At 38.3% G+C, this 24,914-nt stretch overlaps 1 long non-coding RNA gene across 1 annotated transcript; it reads left to right on the forward strand.

Moving 5' to 3' along the window:
- Window positions 1–1,111: 1,111 nt before the first annotated feature.
- LOC125136119 (uncharacterized) lies at window positions 1,112–20,434 on the forward strand. The gene is made up of 3 exons (XR_007137120.1): window positions 1,112–1,285; window positions 15,788–15,928; window positions 19,255–20,434. It is a non-coding gene; the product is annotated as an uncharacterized LOC125136119 (long non-coding RNA).
- Window positions 20,435–24,914: the final 4,480 nt, after the last annotated feature.

The raw sequence follows: 24,914 nt of genomic DNA on the forward strand, positions 1-24,914 counted from the left end.
CACATGATTTCATATAATCCCATAATAACCCTTTTTTCTCCTCCACGCTTATTCCCCCCTCCCCCACTGGTAACCATTAGTTTGTTCTCTATATCCGTGAGTCTGCTTCTTTTTTGTTTTATTCACTAGTTTGTTGTATTTTTTAGATTTTACATATAAGTGAGATCATAAAGCATTTGTCTTTCTCGGTCTGACTTATCTCACGTAGCAAATGCTCTCCAAATCCATCCAGGTTGCTGCCAATGGCAAGATTTCATTTGTTTTTTATGGCTGAGAGTATTCCATTGTGTGAGTGTACCAGCTTCTTTATCCATTCACCTGTTGATGGACAGCACTTAGGTTGATCCCATACCTTGGCAGTTGCAAATAATGCTGCCAGAAGCACTGGGGTGCATATATCTCTTCAAATTAGTGTTTGTGTTTCTTTCAGATACATACTCAGGACCAAATCTGCTGGATTATATGGTAGTTCTATTTTAATTTGTTTGAGAAACCTCCATACTGGCTTTTAGTAGCTGCTTTTAAGTTTTTGCTGCAATATCTGATTGGACTCAAATGATCTTATCTCTTTGGAATGTGTTCTGTTTTCTTAGTTCTTCACATGTTGGGCAATTTTGGATTGCGTCATACATATTAATGCTAAGTTAAGTGAATACTGGATTCTGTTATTTTTCTGTGATAAGTATTCTCTTCTTTTGTCTTAGAACATAGTTTTCACATCTGGGATTAAACTGTTTGAGGGACCCTTCCTCTCACTCTTTCCCTATCAGGATTCATCCCCCTCTTCAGAATTCACGTTTCCTGGCTTCTTTTTTCTTGTTCAGGAGACCAGGAAGAATAGAGAATTTGCATGGATATTCCCTCTGCAACTGTGTGTTTGTGTTCTTAGCCTCAAGGAAAAAGTACAAGTAGAGAAACTAACGTCTTGCTCATCCGACTCCCAAGCAAGCTTCCACCGCACCCAAATCTGCCTGCTTATGTTAAGTATATTCAGGATAGCAACTTGCAGAATAGCAACAAAGATCAGAGGGTTTTTTTCTTTGTTTGAGCTGTTGGGATTCTGTTCCATGCAAGCATAGTTCAGACATGAGTCAGCGAGGTAGGACAGAGTTTGGGAATTCTGGCTCCAGCTCTTTCCCTTCTGGTATTTTCCCTACACTCTTCAATGTTCATAGTGTTCAGGTTTAATCGTTCTCGTTCCCCAGCCGGAAAGATGTGGGGATTTCCCTTGTGCGTTCCGTGTCATTGCTGCGCCCAAAGGACTAAACATAGCTCCTCAAAGACGGTAATTATTTGTACAAGTTTCTGCCTTCCTCCTCCGGGAAAGCACGGATTTTCTGCCAGAATGTATCTGCTCTCTTCACTCTCTATTATCTTCAAGTAGTTCCTTCTTGTCCAGGTTTTATAGTTATTGTGGGCAAGTCGGTCGGGGTGGGGGTTCTTCCATCAGGGTCTGAGGCCAGCATGCCCAGACGTGAAAAAATTCCAGTGGATTTTGATGGATTCTGCTTACTATTGACTCTGAAAATCTTTTTTTTTTTTTTGCTATTATTTCTTTGATAATTTTGTTCTCTATTTTTTTCATTCTCTATCTCTGGACTCATTGTTCAGACACTGGCCTTTCCTATGGCTCATCTTTTCTCTCCAGATGTCTTTCTTCGTCTGTTGCATTCCATTCTGGGGATTCTCTCCATTTTATTTTGCAGTCCTTGCATTCAACGCTTTATGTTATCCTTAATATTTTATTTTTAAAAAAGTTCTTTTTTTTTTCTTGTTTCTTTTCTATAGCAGCCTGCTTTTATTCATGAATGAAACATTTTCTTGACTTACCCTAATCATACTCATTGTTGTGTTTAAAACTTTATTTTTCTAAATGACCTTGTTTAATTTTTGGTAAGTTTTTCTATGTATTTTGGCCATTCTCTTTCTTGCTACAGGACAGCATCCCTGATTTACCATTCACGTTTTAAACAGAGGCAGTAAGAGAGCTGAATTGGATCTCTATAAACACGGGCAGCATTTGGCCAGTGGTTGGCTTTTTCTTGGTGAGCAGATGGGGCACTGGTGGTAAATATGACGGCCACCCACACGAACTGCCACAGTGATGATGTTTAATTCATTCAGCAGCTTCCCAGAAGAGTCCTCTCCTTTTTTGTATGAGGGCAAACTTCATTCTTCTTGTATTCTGCACACCAGGGTAGGTGAATGGGGAGGAGGATGCTATGGGCCAGTCTTTCTTCAGCAGACCTTGGACTTTCTCCTTGTGTCCCTTCTGACTTCTCGTGCTTGGTTTCAAGACTGGACATTCCCAGGCTCCTTGGCATGCTAGCTCATCTTCTGACACAGCCCACTCTATGTCATGACTCCTATTCCATTCATACCGTTTTCATCACTTAGAGATTCACTGCAATTTCTTTTCCATTTGCAGTCACCATTCTGATTCATGTTTATATTATGTATTTCTACAGTTTTTATTCTCTAAACAATTATTTTCAAAGTTTTTTTTTCTTTCTTTCTACTATATTTCCTTTTCCCCCTCCATCTCTTTCTCAGTCTATTTTTTCTTTTTACCTTTCTCTCGCTCTCTCTCTGCTTCTCCTTCCTTTCTCTCTTCTTCCTTTTTATTTTGTGGCAACAAGGAGAGGCAAATACCATTCTCAGTTCTTACTATGTTGAGATGTTAAAGTCCTATATTTATTCCTTCAATGTTTTCTTTTATTAGTAAACTGCTGAGTACAGCTTCAATGAATTAGAATTCTCATTAAAAAGTTTCTAGTGTTTTTAATTAAAAACTGACATGTTTGTTATATTTAAGTTTTATTTAATAGCATTGTTATATTTATGTACAAAAGCAATTTATGATTGCTTTAGATACAAAAAATTAACAGTGCAAATATAATCACTAAAAATCTTACCTTTTGAAGATGAATAGCAAGCACATAAATGAAGTGGTATAAGTTCAAAAGTGCTTTGAAATTTTAACATAGAAATAAAGACACAAGGCTTTGTAAATTTAATTAATGGGTGATATAATTATAGAATCTAATGTGATGGCTTTATTTACAAATTCAGAAGAATAAATATCATTGCCCTGCAAAGAGGGGTATCAGAGAGCAAAATGAGAGGGTGCCCATTGGATCTTGTGGGAACATTTCTCCCTACATTATCTCTCTGGAAGTGTTTTCCACAGCATTTTTCCTTTCTGGAAGATATCCTTTTTTTTTTTTTTTTTTTTTAACAAGCCCATAAGGTGCACATACTTGAAAACAGATCCGATTCAAGCCTTTAAGAAAATTTAAGGATGTTAGCATTCCTCTCATATAAAGGAGAAAATCTAATTTTGAAAGGGTACATAGAGAAAACTTTTGGGTTTGTAAGTTTTTACAAATGTCTGTAATTTCTGCTGAAGGAAAATCTTTAATCACTCATCGTTAATCACAGTGAATGTCTAATCAATCGGCAAAGTAACTAAAAGTACTGTATCTCAATTTTGTTAAGTTCATGATATTATTAATCTTGGTGTTGTTACTAGAATAAGATAATGACTAAAACTACCACTCTATAAAGTATGCACTACATTGTTATTTTAATAGGAACTTGCTGAGGTCAGGGCTGGGTGTAAAGCTAGGAGCTACAACTCTATAGGATCATATGAAAAAAGTAATTAAAAAATTCATTTCTTATCTTGCTATTTAATTTTTCTTTTGTGTATACTTTATCTCTTTAATCAGACCAAAGATGTCCTAATTGATAAATTAATTGTCTTTCTTCCAGTCACTTCCTACTTTTTGTCGCACCCATGAACCAGGACTTCTTTCACAAAGCATTTCTCTTGCTTCCGTAACGTTATTTACTGTGGGGATTGCCTTTAGCTCTGAACACTTAAGGCTCTTTCTTTAGATCTTCCTTTGATCAGATCTGTCTCTACACTCCACCATTTTTCCTTTTTTCTTCTCATTTGGCAAACGGCAAGCATGTAATCCACTGACAGAGTCAACTACCACTGATACACACCTGGTTTATGAATACATATTTCCAGCCTGACTCTACTTGGAGATCTAAGAAAGCATTTTATTTTATTTTTTATTTATTTTTAAATTTATTTTTATTATTATTTTTTTTAATAGTTATTTCCCCCATACAGTTTTTTTTCTATTGCACAGCATGGTGACCCAGTTACACACACACGTACACATTCTATTTTCACACATTATCATGCTCCATCAGAAGTGACTACACATAGTCACTTAGGACTAGACATGGTTTCCAGTGCTACACAGCAGGGTCTCATTGCTAAAGCATTTTAAAATCGGCACGGTGCTTCCAAACATGTCAACTTCAGCACAGCTATAACTGAACTCAGTACTCATCCCTCCCTTTTTGTCTTCTCCTTGGGACAATTTTGTCACTGCTCATTCTCACCTAGATCAGGAATGACCGTGTCACCCATTAACTTCCTCCTAGTCGTCACCCTTACTTTTAATCAGCAGTCAAGACCTGTTGGTTTTATCTCTGAAATGTCTCTTTAATTAGTTGCCAAACTGCTCGTTTCCATGGTAACTCTTCAAACGTCAAGACTTCTGACTCTAATTTCTTTCTTTCTTTCTTTCTTTTCGGTTTGTTTATTTTTTGCTGCAATTCACCCTTCTCCCAAAGCTTCATGGTTTCATTGCCTACATCAAAAGATTGAAAGTTCTGACCCTAACAATCGGTTCTGCCTATTTTTAGGTTTTAGGCCATCTTCCCATACTTACGCATTTTCTACTTCTCTGCTTCACCCAAACCAAGCAAAACATCATCCTATAGGCAAACATTGTCCGGGAAACCTTCGGGATTTTCTCACAATGTCTCCTTTATCTAGGACGACCTTCCTTGTCTAGGCTAAATCCCACCAACACTTCTAGGCCAATTAAAATTCAGACTTCATTAATCTTCCCTACAGTTGTACATGAGTCCATATCTTGATTGTATTAGCCTGTATATTATACACTACAATATATAGGTAGTTGCACACACATCTTCTTACCAGTAGTAGATTATGAGATCAAATGGTTTGGCTGAGAGATCTATCGTTTAATATTTGCATTCTTTACAAAGACTGTCGCATTCTTTTGCCAAGGCATCAATTACACTGGCTACTGCTGTTTAAAACCATGAACACCTTGGCCGTGGACTTCTTAATTTGGGAATACGAGTTAAATAAGTATGAGAAGGAGGAACAACTGATAGGGTTTGCTTTGTTTGCCGACATTAGGTCTAAGCATTAAGAGACTGTGTGGTGCTCTGAGCACTACCACACAGTGACAGAGAGATGTGTCTCATCAATTAGAGCATCTGCTACTACACCACAAAGAAAACAAATGCCTTCTACCTGGGGACATATGTATGCGAAAGGTTACATGTTTTATGTTTAATTTATTTGTTTAAATGAATGCATTGTTTACATATATTGACGTTCAACAATAGTAAGTGTATATTTTGATGTACACTTTCGGTACATTGAGTTTTGTTAATTTGGACAACAACTTAACCACTTTCACAGTCAGGAAGATAGCACAGTTCCCTCATCTTACAAAGTTCCCTTCTGCTCCTGCGCACTCGGTCCCCCTTTTGCATTCTTGACCCAACTGAGGACCTGTCTTCTCACTATACAGTTTTGCCTTTTCTAGAATTTCATGCCGATGTAATTACATGTAGCCTTTTATGGTTGACCTCATTCATTTAGCATCATGTTTGTGAAATTCAACCAAGTTTTTACATATGTTAATATAGTACTATTTTTCATTTTGGAATAGCATTTCATGTTATGGATATACCCCAGTTTGTTTATTTGCCAGTTGATGGATCATTTGGGTTGTTTCCAAATTCTCGTTGTAACGAATAATGATGCTTTGACTATTCACATACATGTTTTTGTGAAGACATATGCTTTCCTTTCTCTTGGATAAATACCCAGAAGAAGAATTTCTGAGTCATATGGAAATTTCATACTTAGCTCACCTGATTGATCTGAGTAGGACTTCCAGTGTTATGGTGAATAAGAGTGGTGAAAGTGGTCACACTTTTCTTCTTCCAGATGTTAGAGGAAAATATTTCAAACTATCACCACTGAGTCTGATATTATCTGTGGGACTGTCATATAGGGACTTGATGATGTTGAAATATGTTCTCTCTCACTTAGTTTGTTGATTTTTTTTTTCATGAAGGGACATTGAATTTTGTCAGTCTTTTCTGCATTTGTTAGATAATCATGTGATTTTTTTTATCTTTCATTCTATCAGTGTGATGTACCACATTTATTGCTGTTTCTGATCTTAAGAGGAAAGTAGCCGCTCTTTCATAATTCAGTATGACGTTAGCTGTAAGTATGCGTAGATGCCCTTTATCTGGTTAAAGATGATGCTACCTACTCTCATTTTATTGATTTTTTTTCTTGTGAAAAGCTTTTGGATTCTGTCAAATTATTTTTCTGAATGAGTTCTGGTCACTATGCAGATTTGCTTTTTACTCTATTACTATGGTGTATTACATTAATTGATTATTGGTGTTAGTCCAACTTTCTGTTCCTGGGATAAATCCTACTTGGTCAAGGTGTACCATCCTTTTTATATGCAGCTGGATTTCCTCTGTTACTATTTGTTGATCTTTTTGCATCTATGTTCATGGAAGAAACTGATTTGTAGTTTTTCTTTCTTGTGGTATCTTTGTTTTGCTATGACGACGTTACTGGCCTCATGGATCGATTTAGGCAGTAAAGATACCTTGCAGAAAAGAGTTCTTCATTCATTTGTTTTGCTTTATGACATTTGTGTCATTCATTGTACATCCATCCTTTCCATCCATCCAGAGCTCAACTGAGCTGGGAGAAAGCTGAGATGCCAGATGTTGGAGCAGTCAATTAAAGCAACGAGCTAAAGATAAATGAGTTAAGCCTTTAACACCTTACTTGAGATGGTATAATCAAGAGGCTAAAGCTGGAGAAAACTCCAACACCCCCTGTTCTATTTGTCCCCATGGAACTGAAAACACTGGACAGGTAGTGCATAGATATTAGGTTCATCTCACTGTCGAGGGGGTGCGATGACAAGGCAGCCACTGTGAGCTGCTGCCTGAACATTTTACAGCGCGACAGCCCCGCTCACATCCAGAGTCTGGACATTCAGATAAGGACCAGGGCTTAAGATTCTTACCACACGTTCCTATATGGCTTTGCCTTTCCTGGGTCACCTTTTAAAGCATAAGTGAATCACTTGGTGGACAGCAGAACTCACCACTACATTGTAAATCAACTATACTTCAATAAAACTTTTAAAAATCCCCTTAGACTTGACCCCATGAAAAGTCAGCGACCTCCACCCCAACCACCTTATAAGTAATAAATGCTTGCTACCCTGTTCTCTGTCTCCCACCTGCTCGTGACCTGGGATGGAGGACTGCCCTTCCCTCGGCCCACTGCACGCACCCTCCTTTTCTGGGATCTCTAAGCGGTAAATCTTGGGACTTTGCTTCCTTTATGTGTATTAAAACTGCAGCTTTAATTGAAGCTGCTCTGAGGTGTACACTTCCCCAAGGTGGGAGCTCAGATGCTGAGGGAGCCACCTGCCAACCCCATGTATAGGGGGCTTGTGCCTCCATGGTCCCAGGAGAATCTGCATATTCTCAATTTAACACATGAACTGTAGTCCCTCAGACAGGGAGCCTTGAACACAGGGCTCTGGCAGCTTTGTGGACCTGGGGTTGGGGGCAAGGGGTAGGAGTGTAAATGTATTGGGTCAGAGTAGGGAAAATTTCAAGCTTTCTCATTCCTCCCCCCATAACGAGGCCTCAGTAAAGGTGCCTGAAGAGGATCTTTGCCCCAGGTCTCTGAGATAAAGACCTAAGAATGAAAGCCCCAGGGCTAGGAAAGCAAATACACAAAAGCATGACCAGGGAGAGGGACCTGAGTCCTTGGCTGTAACTCCCTTCAGAGACTGCCAGGCACTGGCTGGCTGTGCATCAAGTCTAGTGTGGGGAGGGCAGCTTCCCCCTAACTGGCCTGCTAGGGAAAGCCTCTGTGACTGACTATGGCCGGGGCTGAAAAATTACACATTGGTTTTCAACATCACCTGGATTCCTCAATATCCATTTACTATCATCACCCAATGCATTGTAGTGTTACTACTTTAAACAGTTACCTTTTATATCAAGTAAGAATAAAAAATATTTTAATCTATCTTCATTTATTCATTCTCCTACACTTCTTTTTATTTTTGGTATCATATATATATATATATTTTTTTTTTTTTCCTACTGTACAGCATGGTGACCCAGTTATACATACATGTATACATTCTTTTTTCTCACGTTATGTGTTGCATCATAAGTGACTAGACAGAGTTCCCAGTGCTACTTAGCAGGATCCCATTGCTGATCCATCCCGAAGGCAACATTCTGCATCTATTTACCCCAAGCTCCCAGTCCCTCCCAGTCCCTCCCCTTCCCCCTTGGCAAACACAAGTCTATTCTCCAAGTCCATGATTCTCTTTTCTGTGGAAAGGTTCCATTGTGCCATATATTAGATTCCAGTTATAAGTGATATCATATGGTATTTGTCTTTCTCATTCTGACTTACTTCACTCAGGATGAGAGTCTCTAGTTCCATCCATGTTGCTGCAAGTGGCATTATGTCGTTCTTTTTTATGGCTGAGTAGTATTCCATTGCGTACATATACTACATCTTCCTGATCCAATCATCTGTGGATGGACATTCAGGTTGTTTCCATATCTTGGCTACTGTGAATAGTGCTGCAATGAACATGGGGGTGCATGTGTCTTTTTAAAGTAGAGTTTTGACCAGATATATGCCCAAGAGTGGGATTGCTGGGTCATATGGTAGTTCTATGTATGGTTTTCTAAGGTACGTCCAGACTATTCTCCATAGTGGCTGTACCAGCTTACATTCCCACCAACAGTGCAGGAGGGTTCTCTTTTCTCCACACCCCCTCAAGCATTTGTTATTTGTGGACTTATTAATGATGGCCATTCTGACTGGTGTGAGGTGGTATCTCAGGTAGTTTTGATTTGCATTTCTCTAATAATCAGGGATGTTGAGCATTTTTTCATGTGCTTGTTGGCCATGTGTAATATCTTCCTTGGAGAACAGTCTATTCAGGTCTTTTGCCCATTTTTCCATTGGGTGGTTGGCTTTTCTGCTGTTTAGTTGTATAAGTTGTTTGTATACTTTAGACATTAAGCCCTTGTCAGATGCATCATTTGAAACAATTTTCTCCCATTCTGTAAGTTGTCTTTTTGTTTTCTTTTTGGTTTACTTTACTTTACAAAAGCTTGTCAGTTTGATTATTATTATTATTATTTTGTCTTTTCTAGGGCTGCATCTGCGACACATGGAGGTTCCCAGGCTAGGGGTCTAATCGGAGCTGTAGCTGCTGGCCTACACGAGAGCCACAACAATGCCAGATCCGAGCCGCATCTGGGACCTACACCACAGCTCACAGCAATGCCAGATCCTTAACCCACTGAGCAAGGCCAGGGATCAAACCTGCAACCTCCTGGTTCCTAGTTGGATTTGTTAACTACTTAGCCATGACGGGAATTCCTCTTTTCTTTCTTTTGTTCTTCTTTCTTTCTTTTTTTGGGCCACTCCCACCCTACAGTGGATTCCCAGGAGGGATCGAATTGGGGTTGCAGTTGCCAGCCTACACCAGAGCAATGCCAGATCCAAGCCTCACCTGCAACCTATAACACAGCTCAGGGCAATGCTGGATCTTTAACCCACTGAGTGAGGCTAGGGATTGAACCTTCATCCTCATGGATACTAGTTGAGTTCTGAACCTGCCACAACAGGAACTTAGTTTTTGTTTTTAACATCTTAAATATTGCACTCCAGTCTCTTGCTTGTATGGTTTCCGAGAAGTGTGTTGTGTTTTTGTTGTTGTTGTTTAACTTGTCCTCTATAGGTTATGTGTTCCCCTCCGCTTACCCTTGACTTCTTTCAAAATTTTCTCTTTTTTTTTTTGTTCTTTATAATTTGAAAATGATATGTCTACATGTAGTTTTTTGGTATTTAGCCTGCAGGCAGCTCTTCAATTTTCCTGGATCTGTGCATTGGTGTCTGTAAGTAATGCTGGACAATTCTTAGCCATTATTTCTGTAAATATTTTTTTCCACTTTTCTATCTTTCCTCTCTTTCTGGTATTCAAATTATACACACATTATATCTTTAAAAAATTTCCCCTATTTTTGTCTTTTATGTTCTTTTTTTTTTCATTTTATTTCTTCTTTGTATTTCAGTTTGTAAAGTTTCTATTGACCTGTCTTCAAGCTCAATGGTTCTTTTCACATCCATATCCAGTCTGCTGAGGAGCCCACAGAAGGCAGGTCTTCTTTCACAGTGGTTTTGGTTTCTAGCAATTTCTTCTGATTCTCATAGTTTACTGTTTCTGACTACATTACCCATCTGTTTATGTATGTTGACCACTTTTTCCATTAGCAACCTTAATATACGAATCATAGTTATTTAGAATTCCTTGTCTGATAATTTCAAAATAGGTGTCAAAATGTGGGTCTGGTTCTGATGCTTGTCTTATCTCTTAAACATGTCTTTTTCTTGCCTTTAACATGGCTGGTAATCTTATTTTAAAGTCAGAAATACTCCATCAAGTGATAGGAACAGAGGAAAAACAGCACTTTTGTGTGAGTTTTTATGTTAATCTGGCTAGGAGTTGGGCTTTGTTTAACGATTGCTTCAGAGTCCTCTAGCCTCCTGTTATTGTCATTCCTGCGGCATTGGAAAAGCTCTAAGCACTCAGACTCAAATCTTACAGTTCTTCCCACTGCAGAATATTGCTATTTTACCGAAGCTCTGTTGGCATGGTGGAAAGGTGTGACCAGAACTCAGTCTTTTAGGGAATCTGTGTCCCTGGGTTGTGACTGTCATTCATTTCTCCCTTAGTTATTCTTCCCTTAGGTAAGACAGGAAGGAAGAAGAACTGCCTTTCCGGCATATGGAATATGGCCCAGATAAGGATGTTTTCCCTGGCAGGTAGATCTTTGTTATGGAGAACAGTCTGGGCATATTTCACAAAGTTTACTTTTCCTCCTCCTGCCAAAGCCATGACAACGTTTTTCTTGGCTTTTTAATGTGAGGATTTGGTGGGGTTCCTAGAGGTCCAAGACACAAAAGAGTTTAGGACTCCCTAAAACTATAGGCCCCAGGAGTTCCTCATTCTCAAATAAATCCAAATTCAGTCCCCAACAATGTGTAAAAACGACTGTGTAACTTTGTCCACCTGTTTGTAACCCCAGCAGTTCCTCTTCCAGGTAAGCTTATCTTGGCTGTCACGCTCCTGCTTCACCTGTCTTTCTTGATTTTGGAATGGCAGTTTTCTCTTCGTCTTTAATTCTCTGATCATTCTAAGAAAAGTTGGTGATTTTAAGTTATTCTAGGCTTTTCTTGTAAGGGAGGAATAATGACTTCCAAGCTTTCTATTTGCTAGAGCTGAAACCAGAAAAATTAGTCCTGCATTTTTACTCCTCTGATTATGAAACTCCAATTTGAATTACTGGCAATTTAGACTGCTTGCTATTGTCCCACAGCACTTGGGCAAACTATATTTTCATGTCACACTTATGATTATATTTTTATTTCACTTTTTCTATTTCTATTTTTTCTTTTTTATGTCAATTTGGATATTTTTTACTGACCTATTTTTATATTCACTGAGTCTTTCCTTTGCTGTCTCCAACTTATTGGCAAAACCTGTAAGAGAGATTCTTAATTTTTAATATTTTATTTTTGTTTCTTGCATTTCCATTTGACTCTCTTGTTATATAAATTTCAGCTCCAGGTGAAAGTTGCTATCTTGTCATAAGTATTGTCATATATTTGGTTTCATGTGAAAGTTTCCTGCAACTCAGTGCATCATTAAAAAGGATAATTACATTTGTTCAGAGGGCATACTATTTATAACATATTTTTTTTAAATAGTATAATTCAAGATTTAGTGTTTTAACTATTAAATTACCAGAAGAAATTTAAAAAAAGGAATAATAATTATAAAGCAAATCACCATTAGACAACTTGTAGAAGTGTGTAGAAGCTATTTCATAAAGCCTATGGATTGACCAAAACTATTTATGTATATGCTTTAACATATTTTTCAGGGAAAACTGGTCATTTCTGTCTAATAAAGACAGATTTCTATAGCCAAAGCAATGGTGAAATTTTCTACCTTTGAGGCAATTGTAAAAATGTTTTAATGTGACTCAGCTGGAAATTTCTATCTTTTGCCAATTTAAATAATCACTCTCTCCCTGTAAAAGTGTCTTTTATCTTGGAAAGTGTTTGAGAATAGAGTATATTTGAAAACTATGCAAAGCACTAAAAAAATTTACTGTTTGGCATGAAAATACTGATTTTTAAATCTCTGCCTTAGCTACCAATGTGAGACTTTCTATCAAGAAAAGCAAAAAAAAAAAAAAAAAAGAGAGATCCCCAATTATAGGCTGGTGGTAGGGGGAACAGCTGTCAAGATTAACATAATCTAACTTGTGGTAGGGGATGGTTGGTTGATTATACCTCATTCCTGAAAACTTTTAAAGCAAGTTTTAATTCCCCTCCTCCTCTGGTGGAATAAAAAAAAAATTTTAAATGATTTCTAGAATATTATCAGTTGAAGATTCAACTTAACTAGATTTTAATTATGATTTTTTTCTATTTAACAAAATAATAACAAACTTACTACTAAATGTCAAATGGATCTATGTGTGGTTGCACTTTTTCCAGATTGTTTTCTGATTTATTCCAAAATTAATAACCTAATATTTTAAGGTTAATTAGGAAACACAATGAGCCGAAAATGTAATTTACATCTTTCTTTTTTACATACCACATACATATCTTTATCAGGCAGTTAAGGATATCACAATCATAAAAACTTTCATCAAAGTATTTACGAAAGTAATGAGATACCTATTTATGGCTCTTAATGAAAGAGACAAAATATCTTACTCTCTTAATAAAAGAGATGGAGCTCTCGATGTTGGTCTTTGATTTAATGGCAACATATCCATTATCTTGAATACCTAACTAGTTAAATTTTTAATATTTTTTTATTGGCTTTATTTTTCTGGATAGAGAAGGAAAGCAAAGAACCCTAAATCAGCGAAAATAACATAGCTTCTTAGTCCTTACGGGGAAATTCTTTATTGGGATACCACTTCAAAAATGCTTCTGATAACCCTCTTTCACAGACAGGGAGTCCATATGTGCTATAGGCATATTCGTTTGCAGCTTTAATTATAACATTCATACTAGTAACATAAAAGAGCATCTTCAACCCTTATTTTTAAGAAGTTCAATTTGGGCTTCTGATATTAATAAGGAAAAGGGGCCCTGATAGCCCCCATTTTTAAAAATTAAAAGGCTCATTTACAACAAACAAAGTAAACGGAAGAAAAATCATTTATGCAAGGACTGCTAATTCAGCTGTTTTGCTTCTGGGCTTAATTGGATTTACCTAGAATTGATATTTGGTGTCAGCGTGTGTTATATCAACACAAACAACAGTTACCCAACATAAAGGAGCCTGTGACGAGAAGTAAACTCCAAGATTAAAACCCTCAAACCAAAGACGAAAATATGAATTTATGTGACTTAATCTTAGCAAAACCACTTTTTAGTCATGTATCTTATAGATTTACTATAACAGCTTGATGCTGTAATTCTATATTTCTATCCTTTATCTTTATGTTATAGACAGAGGCAGTGAGGGAAAGGGGAGTCCAATAAAATGGCTTTGAAAATGCTTCCAAGTCTCTCCTGCCTGGCAGGCAGCCACTTTGACTACTGTCTCTAGGAGCAGGTTTGTAACATCTGAATTCCAAAGGCAGATACGTAGAGCCCATCACCAGGCCTTTCCCATTTACATGTGGAAAAATGCCTTATCCTTTAAAACTAAGCAACAAAGGCCATGTTTGGGGAAGAATTTAACATATATTTATTTATGCACATTTTATTCCATTTACCTATAAGAAGTTCATATGGGATGTTTTCAAGTGACTATCAGGAATGTTTTATTTACTGAAAACGTGAAAGAGATTAGAGAAAACATTGAAGGGCTTAGAGAAGATATTTTTTAATAGAAATGCTGGTGAAGATATGTATTATGTATGCTAAGCTGGGACATATTACATATAAATGCATATCCACAGCACAGACGATTGCAACACATTCTATAGTTTTAGAGGCATAACTCATATACTCAGATATCCTTCACTGCCCGCTCCATCCTGTTTGAAAATACACCCTCTTCATCTATTTCGGTCCTTCTGATTTCCTTTTCTGTTCAACTTTTCCTGTTTCCATCACAGTTCTCACCTGATAGGCTAAACACTGTATTTGTTTATTATGCCTATTGATTCCTGTTTCTTCCTGCTCAAACGTAAGCGTCATGAGAGCAAGGTTTGTTTTATTCACTGATACATCTCAATTGTCTATAATAGCATAGCATGAATAGAGTAAATGCCTAATAAGTAAATAAATGAATGAATATGCTACAAACATTATGAGTGTACATACTTGAGTGTCTTGTGTCTATGGGGATAGGTAGATAGGTAGGTAGGTAGGTAGGTAGAGAGACAGATAGATAACAGATAAATAGATGTGTATTTTCAGACTCTTCAATTATACTTTTTACACTTTTTCTCTAGATTTTCTTCTTTTGGAGTTGAAGCTATCCTTCCCTTCTCTGTCATTTAAATAGACTATGGAATGCATACTATTTAGACATTTAATTCAAAAAGTCTAACTTAGTTGCCTAATATTCTGACTTTGGAATTCCTAAATATATGCTTTATCAAACATGCTGGAAAAAAAACAGCCTCTTTTTGTTTTTGCAACTTACGAAATACTATCACAGTGCTCTGAGCTTGATTGACTAATGTTTCTTCCACATGAAATGAAATGAAAAAACTACTCGTAAGCTGAGTGAAACAATCTTAGTTACATCCACATCTTCCAATAAAATGGTCACGGGAGCTCAGCAGTATCATCTGAGCCAACACAGCTCAGACAGACCCCACATCCAAATGGAAAATTAGTTTGCATAATCATGTTGTCAGCAGCAAATTTAAGATCGAGAAAGCTCCCACCTGAATATTTCCATTATCAATACCAAACCAACTGGGCAGCCACAACTTAGGCCATGCAGGTGAATTTGACAGTTTGCGAAAAAAAAAAATTTAAATGTTTAATATTCAGGTCTCTTCTCAAAGTGTCCCCCTCCTCAGTGAAATCTCAATAGTACCCTCTTTGCAGCTTTTTCACTGTGCAAAATAATTTATATTGATTTTTCTTTGAGCATTGTCTCTCTTCCGAAAATGTAAGCTCTGTGAAGGCAAGGCCTCTGACTGTCTTGCCCATCCTTGCCCCTTCACTGTTGAGAAAACATACCTTATAGAGTCGAGGCGCTCCAGGAATTGTTAAATCAATACATGAGTGAAAATAAAGGGATGTCCTTTTGAGGGGCATCCGGTTGCCTCCAAGGCCACCATTTACCCTCTAGCCCCCCACCCCAAGGAAGACTCTGAAAAGCCTTGGCACCGAGCATTTAAAATAAGAGACCTTTTTCTGAAAAGCATTTTTATCTTTCCTATAAACATCTGTACAATGTGAGTTAGACTTCTATTGTCGTGTGGCCACGTTGAAGAAATTCAGCGCCTTCATAACTACATGCTTATTTCTTAGATATCACCTGATTTTTAAGTTACTTTGCTTTTGAAACACTAGGTGAGTGTTACCATGAAAATTCAAGACATACGTTGTTACATACACATATGCTGCTTAAGAAAATGGAAGAATGGGGATGATCATAAAAGATGCAGACTTTTGATGGTGGAAGAGAAGAGATCAACATTTCAGTTTTAGATGGTAAGTTCAAGGTGTCTTTCAGGGATTCGAGTAGATATGAGAATATACAGCTGAATATAAAAGCATGGAGTGAGGGGAGAGGTCTGAGCTGAATATGTGAATTTTGTAGTCATTATTATGTAAATGTTTAAAGCCATAAGGAGGGAGGTGAATGTAGGTAGAAAGTGGAAGTCTGAGGAGTAATAGCTGAGATTCAGTTGTGACGGTGGGATTTACCAAGTGGGGAATATGAGGGTGAGTGATCAGAGAAGTAGAAAAAAAATATAGGAGGCAGCCGTGGTGTCACAGTCACCAAATTAAGAAAAAGGATATCCGAAATACTGGGGTTGAAATGCATACTTTTTCATGGTTTTTGAAATTAATTTTAGTTCTGTTTTTTTTTTTTTCATTGAAAAACAGGCATGTGACAGAAATATTAGAAATTCATATTCAAGTTCAGCAAAACATGAACAGAAATTTGCTGGAAAGCCTAAAAGCCATTATTAGTCAAGCTTACCTCCTTTCAGTCTTTGCCTTTTTATGCATGTTCTTAAATACTGACCTAATACTATAGATTTTTGTCAAACTTTTCCATTCTTATTGAATCACAAGTGTTTAAAATATACTGCCTATTGACTGCCATTTTTAAACTTTTTTATTAGATATAATTGACATTTAACATTATATTGGTTTCAGGTGTAGACTAACATTTTTAAAATAAAAAATAGTAATAATCCATAAGGGATTAAACCGTATTTCTTAATCTCCTATTGGTGGATATTCAGATTTTGTCTTTCAACCAAACAGTTGACTCTTCATGTCTCCTCTCTCTGGGGGTACAGGGTCCAACCCTTTCCTTAAACAATGGACTCTTGCCTGAGTCTAAGGGTTCCCTTCCCCTTCCCAGGAGTCTGACTGCATTTTCTCCCACTCCTCCCTCATGGCTTAAGGCATCTGCTTTGTAGGAACTATCCAGAGAAGGGGGCAGGGCTTATGCCAATCACGTGTGTTGTTCATGTTACCTAGAAGAGACTTTTCTGGCTTCCTGCTCAGTTCTCACCTTTCTCCGGAGCATCTGGTAGATGCCTTTGGGAAAAAAAATCTTGCAAGTAAGTGCAAACTTCCCGTGTGCCTTAGGCCCTTAGCTACTCCAAACCAACACATCGGTCCACTCTTGCCCTTTAAGGATTCATGAAAAGTTTTACTTATTTCTTTTGTACTCACTGCTACAGTGGCCACCTCTTTCTTTCATGTTCCAACTGAGGTGAGACAGTTCATGTGTCCTGTCTGTCCTTGCATGGGTATGTGCATCTTCGAGTTAGGGTTATTACTTGGTTGCCTTGAGGAATCAGCTCTTTAATGAATTCAAGAAAAGTTATGATACTGTAAATAATCTAGCCTTTTCTCCTTATTAGGCTGGAAGCAATGTTCTTCAGAGCTTTCCATTCCTAGACAGAAATGAATAGTTTCTAAATCATTCCTCTCACAAATATTTTCCAAGCTCTACTGACAACAAAGCCGCTATACTAAGCCATGTTGTGGGAAAGATGCATAAACCATGGTGGAACGGTCATATCCTTCCACTATCAGTGCAGTAGTTTGGAGGAATGCCTGCTTGCTTTGCCCCTGGTAAACTTGTTATCCCATCTGAGGTTTAGCTTCTGGATGCCAAGCCTTATTCCTAAGAACGGCTTATAAGTCTAGAGACTCCTTCCTCGTCTATATCAAATGAGTAACCACTACCATTTTTAGCATCTCGCCTACTGAAGGCCTTCGAGGCTTCCTCTTTGTTCTCTATTTCTTCACTCAGCTGGCCAGGTAAGCGCCAGAGAGCCTGGAGCAAACTGAAATAGAGCCCCTGAAAGGTGCTGCTGCCTAGGATGCAACTCTTCCAAGGACAGTGCCTCTCAGATATTTGATTTCCCACCCCCTGCCCCCAACAAGCTTTGCTCCTTCATGTTTAAAATGAGAGAGCTGAACTTAAGAACTTTCAGAGTTCTCCACATGACAATCTGCGATTCCTTTTCTGCAGCAAGAAAGCTGAACTATGATTTAGAGTTGGAAAGGAACCTTGAAATCTGTACTCTAAATAGGCTCATTTGGGCCATATTTTAGATTCCACATATAAGCGGTATCACATGGTATTTGTCTTTCTCTTTCTGACCGACTTCACTTAGTATGAGAATCTCTAGGTACATCCATGTTGCTGTAAATGACATTATTTGGATTTTTTTTTTAATGGCTGAGTAGTATCCTATTGTATAAGCAATGAAGTCTTACTCCACAGCACAGGGAACTTTATCCAATCTCTTGGGATAGACCATGATGGAAAATAAGAAAAGGTATATATATATGTTTGACTGGGTCACTTTTCTGTACAGCAGAAATTGACATAACACTGTAAATCAACTCTAATTTTTTTCTTTTTGTCTTTTTGCCTTTTCTAAGGCCACTCCATGGCATATGGAGGTTCACAGGCTAGGGGTCTAATGCCACAGCCACAGCAACGCGGGATCCAAGCCGTATCTGCAACCTACACCACAGCTGACGGCAACATCGGATCCTTAACCCACTGAGCAAGGCCAGGGATTGAACCCAAACTCATCGTTCCTAGTTGGATTCATTAACCACTGTGTCACGATGAGAACTCCAGTAAATCAAGTCTAATTTTAAAAAAAAGTTTAAAAAATAGAAATATGTATGGTAAACCTACTGCGGTAACAATGAGAAAACTGAGACCAAAGAAAGTTAAATGATTTTCCGAAAGCCATGGAGATACAAGATGAAAACAAAACCCAAAGAAGAACAAGCTGGGGGTCACTGTTCCTTGACCCCAGGGAGGCACCAGAGCGAGGACACCCGTGCAGACGAAAGGGATTGTGTTCAAATCCTGGGTCTGCTTCTTACTTATCTGTAAAGCCTAAGCGAAGGGACGCCACCTCTCTAAGCTACTGTTTATCCTTTTTTGAAACAGAGACAGTGATGAAAATACCTGTTTCTTAGGACTGAAGGGGGCATGAAATTACTTTATTGTTCAAAGTGCTCAGCCAAGTGTTTTCAGGAAATACACAAAGGCCTTTCAATTTACCGTTGCAGTAAGAGGTTCTTCATGGCGTTATTGTACGGGCTTTAAAGGAATGAGAAGCGGGGAAAACTGTCAAATGAGTGTTTCTTTGCAGTGTTTTGAATAGAAATAGGCTGCATTTCTCATGAGCCTCAATAATATACTGGAAGGTTGGGGTTTGGTTTACTTTATTATTCAGCGTGGGTAGTTTTTTTAAAAACAAGTTTAATCAAGTAAGTAACATATCGGTCTGCAAGGTGATATTGTTCTAACGCCATTACAGCCGCTTAGACGACAGTACAGAAGTGGACATGGATGCTTGTGGAAGAAAAGCCTGGAGAAGCACATTTGGATCCAAGCTACAGCACCGTAACCGCAGGAGAACTCAGACTTTTTTTCTCCAAAGATTGGCTGTGGTCGCGAGCTTTGCCAGCCCGAGTTTTCAAAATTTATTTTCTAGCCAGGGCTATAATTTTTATTCCTGTTTCTTGACCAAGAACGGCTTCACGTACTGAACTAACAGCGTGGGCGAGCAGTGGGCCAGCCAGCCGTGGGGTTTCGGCAGAGCCTTGTGTGTAATGCCCACTGCTCTCCCATAGATGGCAGCATTTCACAGACGACGCCAGCCCCCGGACTCGGGCCCTTCCCACTCCTTCCTCTCAGAGAGAAAACAGCTCCGTAATCTGTTGACAGGATTAAGGACCCCTGTTGTTTGACAGGAAGTAAATAAATCCTTATGGTATTCTGGAAATCTCAGAAGTATATGAGAGTGGTAAGAAATTGTTTATTCTATGGTAAAGGTATCAAATGAATATTTACAGTGTTTAAAACAATTAGCTCAGATTGATGTGGGCTGGTGTTAAAAACCCAGCCTGTTTGCATTATCTAGTTTAGAGTATTTGTTAAACGCTTGCACAGTAGGTTTACTTTCTGAGTACAGAATTTCTCCCTGTACAGAGCTGATGGGGAACGCTAAAGCTGGGAGACAATGACGTTTTCTTTCCAAATTCAGAAGAAGCACTTAGAAATTAAAATAGTGTCTGCTGCATATGCAAACCATTGCATAAAACCTACACCACATGATATAAGTTATAGGAACACAATCATCAAAATAAAAGATACAATAACAGAAGATAAATAGTGTCACAGTGGGTATGGTTACGCAGAAGGTTCTCTTTGGCTTTAAAATCTATTGAGATTCTCAATTTTAAATAATATTATTTAAGGTAGACAGAAAAAAGTACTCTTGTCATAAATCTAGACTGTTGGTGCTGCATTAAATGCTTTTAGTTAGGATTCTTAAATCCATCTCTTAAATAATTCAAAAATGACGCAGAGCAATCATCTAAATCCATCAGTAAGATGCACCCAAGGATTGATTCAATGATCCTGTTCAGGTTTTTCGACTGCCCTAGGGTGTGCTGTTTTTTTCTTTTTTCTTTTTTTAACTCCTAATTTTCTTCTGCAACTTCCTTTTCTCTGTATGTTCCAAGAAGCTGATGATGTTTTTAAAAGTACATTTGCTTTGTGGTCATAATGCATTACTAACTAAATGATTATTATTCCCAGCTACAACACGAACGTCTCCATATACTTAAAGATTTCCCATAAGAAAATAAAAACGGTCTTGTAAGGGACAGTCTCTAACAAAAATGTCTGGTCTTTCACTGTGCAACTTAGTCTGCAACGGCGTCCCCAGGCCCTAAATACATTTTTTCTTTTAAATACAGGGGTTAAGTTGAAATGATGACTATCATTGCCACTCATTATTATGAAGATAATTAAATTAATTGGCCTTAATAACCAAGGAAATTTATGCTCAAGCATTACCCTATTTTATTGAAATACAGTAGATTTATAATATTGTGGTGGTTTCAAGTGTATAGCACAGTGACTCATCTATATACATACATACATATATATTCTTTTTGAGAGTCCTATCACAAAATATTGAGTATGGTTCCTGTGCTATACAGTAGGTCTCTGTTGGTTATCTGTTTTATAAATAGTAGTGTGTGGGGGTTAATCCCAATCTCCTAATTTATCCTCCTCCCCTTTCCCCTCTTGGCCATACCACCCTGAACACCCTCATTTCGATCTCATCTGAGCTTGGAGGCTAAGAGGGTCGGCCCTGGTTAGTACTTGCACGGGAAACCGAGGATGTGGTATTAATTCCATCTCAGTTGGCCTCTCCATCATTCTGGTCTTCAGTTACCACGTGGGTCGAATGTGAAGATAATTATTGTGTTTTACATAAGCGGTAGTAAGTGGTGGTAAATATTACTGTTTGTGTCAATTTAATACTGAATGTTTGCTTGAGTAACGATCGAGGAGAGGCTTGAGCAACTGGATACAAGTGGCAGATGCCTCTTGCTTACCGCCCCGCACACTTCATTCCCTCATGTGATGGTGCAGCTTCAGCGCGCCCGTGCCCGTGAAGCTGTCGATAACTAGTCAATGCGTATGGGCCAGTCCAGATGTTGCCCATCACGTGTATTAAGCTTGACAGGATTCATTTAGCAGCCGATGTAGGGAGAGCGTTGCACACTCCTGTAGCACCGGTAACATAATTCAATAATATGCAATAACAGTGATAAGAAGGTGATGAAAAGCTGACCAGTAATTGCTTTTTTTTTTTTTCTGGTTTATGATAAATACTTTTGATGCTTTAAATACTGCTTGAGGAAATTATAGAAAAGAATCAGCTGCCAGTCTAAAATAAAACACTCTGCAATGCATTTTTCTTAACGTTATTGTGGCAAGAATACATTACATGAGATTTATCCTCTTAACAAAATGTTTAAGTGTGCAGTACAGTATGGTCAACTCCGGGCACAATGCTGTGTGGCGGATCTCTAGAACTTTTCATCTTGCTTAACTGAAACTTTATGCCCCTCTTTCTCTTGCCCCCAGCCCCTGGCAACCATCATTCTATTTTCTGCTTCTGTGAGTTTGATTATTTCAGATAACTCAAATAAGTGGAATCATGCGATATTTGTTCTTCTGTGACTGGCTTATGTCACTTAGCATAATGTCCTCGAGGTTCATCCATATTGTCGAATATTGTAGGATTTCCTTCTCTTATAAAGCACATACTCGGTTATATATTTTCTTTATCCACTTAACTGTTTCCCTCCACATCTTTGCTATCGTGAATAATGCTATAACGTAAACATGAGTGCAGATATGTGCTTGAGATTCTGATTTTAATTATTTCAGATTAAAAACTCCCAAATGGACTGCAAGATCATTTGGTAGTTCTATTTCTTAATTCTTTGAGGAACTGCCATACTGTTTTCCATAGTGGCTGCATCAATTTACACTCCCACCACCAGGGTGCAAGGGTTCCTATTTTTCTACAGCTCGCCAACACTAGTTTTTGTTTGTTTTGTTTTTGTTGTTTTTTTTGGTAATATATATAAAATGACCATCCTAACAGGTGTAAAGTGATATCTCACTGTGGTTTTGGCTGCTTTTTTGTTTTTTCTGATAATTAATGATTGTGACCCCTTTTTTCATACTTTTTCTTATGTCTTTTGGCCACTTCATATCTTCTTCGGAGAAATATCTATTCAAGTCCTTGAGCACATTTAATTAAGCATTAGTTTTGTTTTGTTTTGGCTGTTGAATTTTAGGAGTTCCTTGTATATTTTGGGTATTAACCTCTTTTCAGAGATATTGTTTGCAGGTATTTTCATAATGTTTGCAAGAATTTTCACTCTGTTGATTGTTTTCTTCTCTGTGCTAAAGGTTTTTAGTTTGATGCAGTCTCACTTGTCTGTATTTGCTTTTTATTGCCTGTGTTTTGTTGTAATATTTAAGAAATCACTGCCAAGACCAATGTCATGAAGGCTTTCCCCTTCCATTTTCTTCCAAGAGTTTCATAGTTTCAGGTCTATGTTTAAGACTTGAATCCATTTTTAGTTGATTTTTGTGCATACAGTGTATTTTTAAAAGCCACCGTTTTAAGTTCTATACAGTAATCAGTCTTATGTATGCAACAAATCTATACATACCCTCCTTTGAAAATTCTCTCTCTTGACTTTTGAAATATATGTAATTAAAATTTTGTTTCAATAGCTATCAATAATTGTGACTGTTTATAAAGCAGTCACCAGTACTTTGAATTGCCTTTTTGAAATCAGGTGATTACATATAAATATGTGATATGCACCAATGTTTTGAAGGAGTGGTATATTTTTTCTAAAAGCAGGAAACAAAAGCTTTGTTTAAAGTTTAGAAAGATGTACATATCAGGTTTCATGTAAATTTTATGGCAAATTAAATGAACATATAATAATAAAAATAACACAAATGATTAACAAATATTTAATATGATTTAGTTTTTCACCTTTTTGTAGGTTTTTGTGTAAATGTATGAATTAAGCATCAGGAGACAAGAATCTTCTTTTCAGTCTGAAAATAAGGTCACTACAGCCAGTGTCTACACTTCTAAGCTGTCTTAGATTCTTTTACTGCTGGGCCAAGGCTAGCGGTCTTCCTTGCCATGGGCCCATTCCTCTGCCCCCCGGCGTGCTTCCAGGTCGGTCTGTTGGCTTGGAAATACTGCCGATCCTGTCCTCGTTGCTAGGATAAACTGAAACTCTTGGGCTGCTTCATTATTTCAGGCACCTCGGTAGATTTTCCCTTGGGTAGTAAACACAACTTGACGTCTCATTCCTTCCTATTTAACATCTCTGGCATCTACCCTTTCCTTTCAGTTCCCACTGTCCCCAACGCATCACCTCACATTAGGATGCACTTCGTAACTAACCGGGCTCTGGTTCTGTGTCCATGCGGTTTAATGTCACCAGGAAATTCTCCCTAGAAACACTCATCTCAAGAGCCATCAGTTGCCAATCCTATCAAACCCCTCTGCCTGAATTTCAAGATGGTCCTTTCACCGTATCCTATTTATCCCGCCTGGTTTTCTGCTTCTTCCCACGTGAGTTCTCATGATCCCAGAATACGGCGTGCCGTTCGGAACCCAGTGACTCTTCTGCTTTTTCCGCACATCTGGCGCACTCTTCCTCTCCATTGGCTGTCTCCCCCTGCCCCCCTCTTTTCTTATTAGAGCATAGTTGATTTACACTGCTGTGTCGCTTTCTGCCGTGCAGCAGAGTGACCCAGTCAAATGTATAGATACATTCTTTTTCTCACACCGTCTCCTACCTCTCTTTTCAGCGCCCACTCCAGTTTATTCACGGTTGTAGTCCTGATTGCAACACAGCCTGGGATGCAGCAGGGACTCAGTAATTGCAGAGCCTGAGTGAACCCAAAGGCCACTGTGCCTGTGATGTTTTCTCGGAGTGGTCCAGGTCACAGAGGCCCTTCCTTTTCTTGAAATCTTTTCGTGCCCATCGCCCGGAACTGCACGTCCATTTATTCCTTTATATTCACTGGGAGATTTGACCAACCAGTGTTTGTTCTTAAAGGATCGTATACTCTGATACCGCTTAATAAACACCCGGATTAAAGGAAACTTGTTGGTCCGTGCTGCTCCCCTCTGCGCTGGAGTAGCTGTCTCACGGCTTAAGATTTGTGCACCCAAGTCAGGTCCCCAGGGAGGAGGGGCCGCATGATAGGCAGGCACTCCCGTGTTAAATTCAGACCAATGTGCGTTCGAATCCTGTCTCTATCAAAAGCTCGTTCTGTGATCTTCATTTATGATCTTTGAAAAGGCCATCTCATATCGCCAGCACAAAAATTAAATAAAATCAGGTGTGCAAAAGGTAGGCTATTACTTGCCCCCCTGAGGGCATCCAAACATGACCGTTGTGGCTATGGTCGTTACTTGATTTTTTTGTTGTTGTTATTGTGGGAACTCCAGCATGGGATCCTTGGCTTTACTGCAAACTAGTGGCAATGTGGGTTTGAATAATTTTAATGTATTTTGAGACATGCCTCAGCCATTGTGAGAACAGGGTTAGGAAATAGTAATTT

This window comes from Phacochoerus africanus, chromosome 9 (assembly GCF_016906955.1).
Source record: "Phacochoerus africanus isolate WHEZ1 chromosome 9, ROS_Pafr_v1, whole genome shotgun sequence".
Lineage (NCBI taxonomy): Eukaryota > Metazoa > Chordata > Mammalia > Artiodactyla > Suidae > Phacochoerus > Phacochoerus africanus.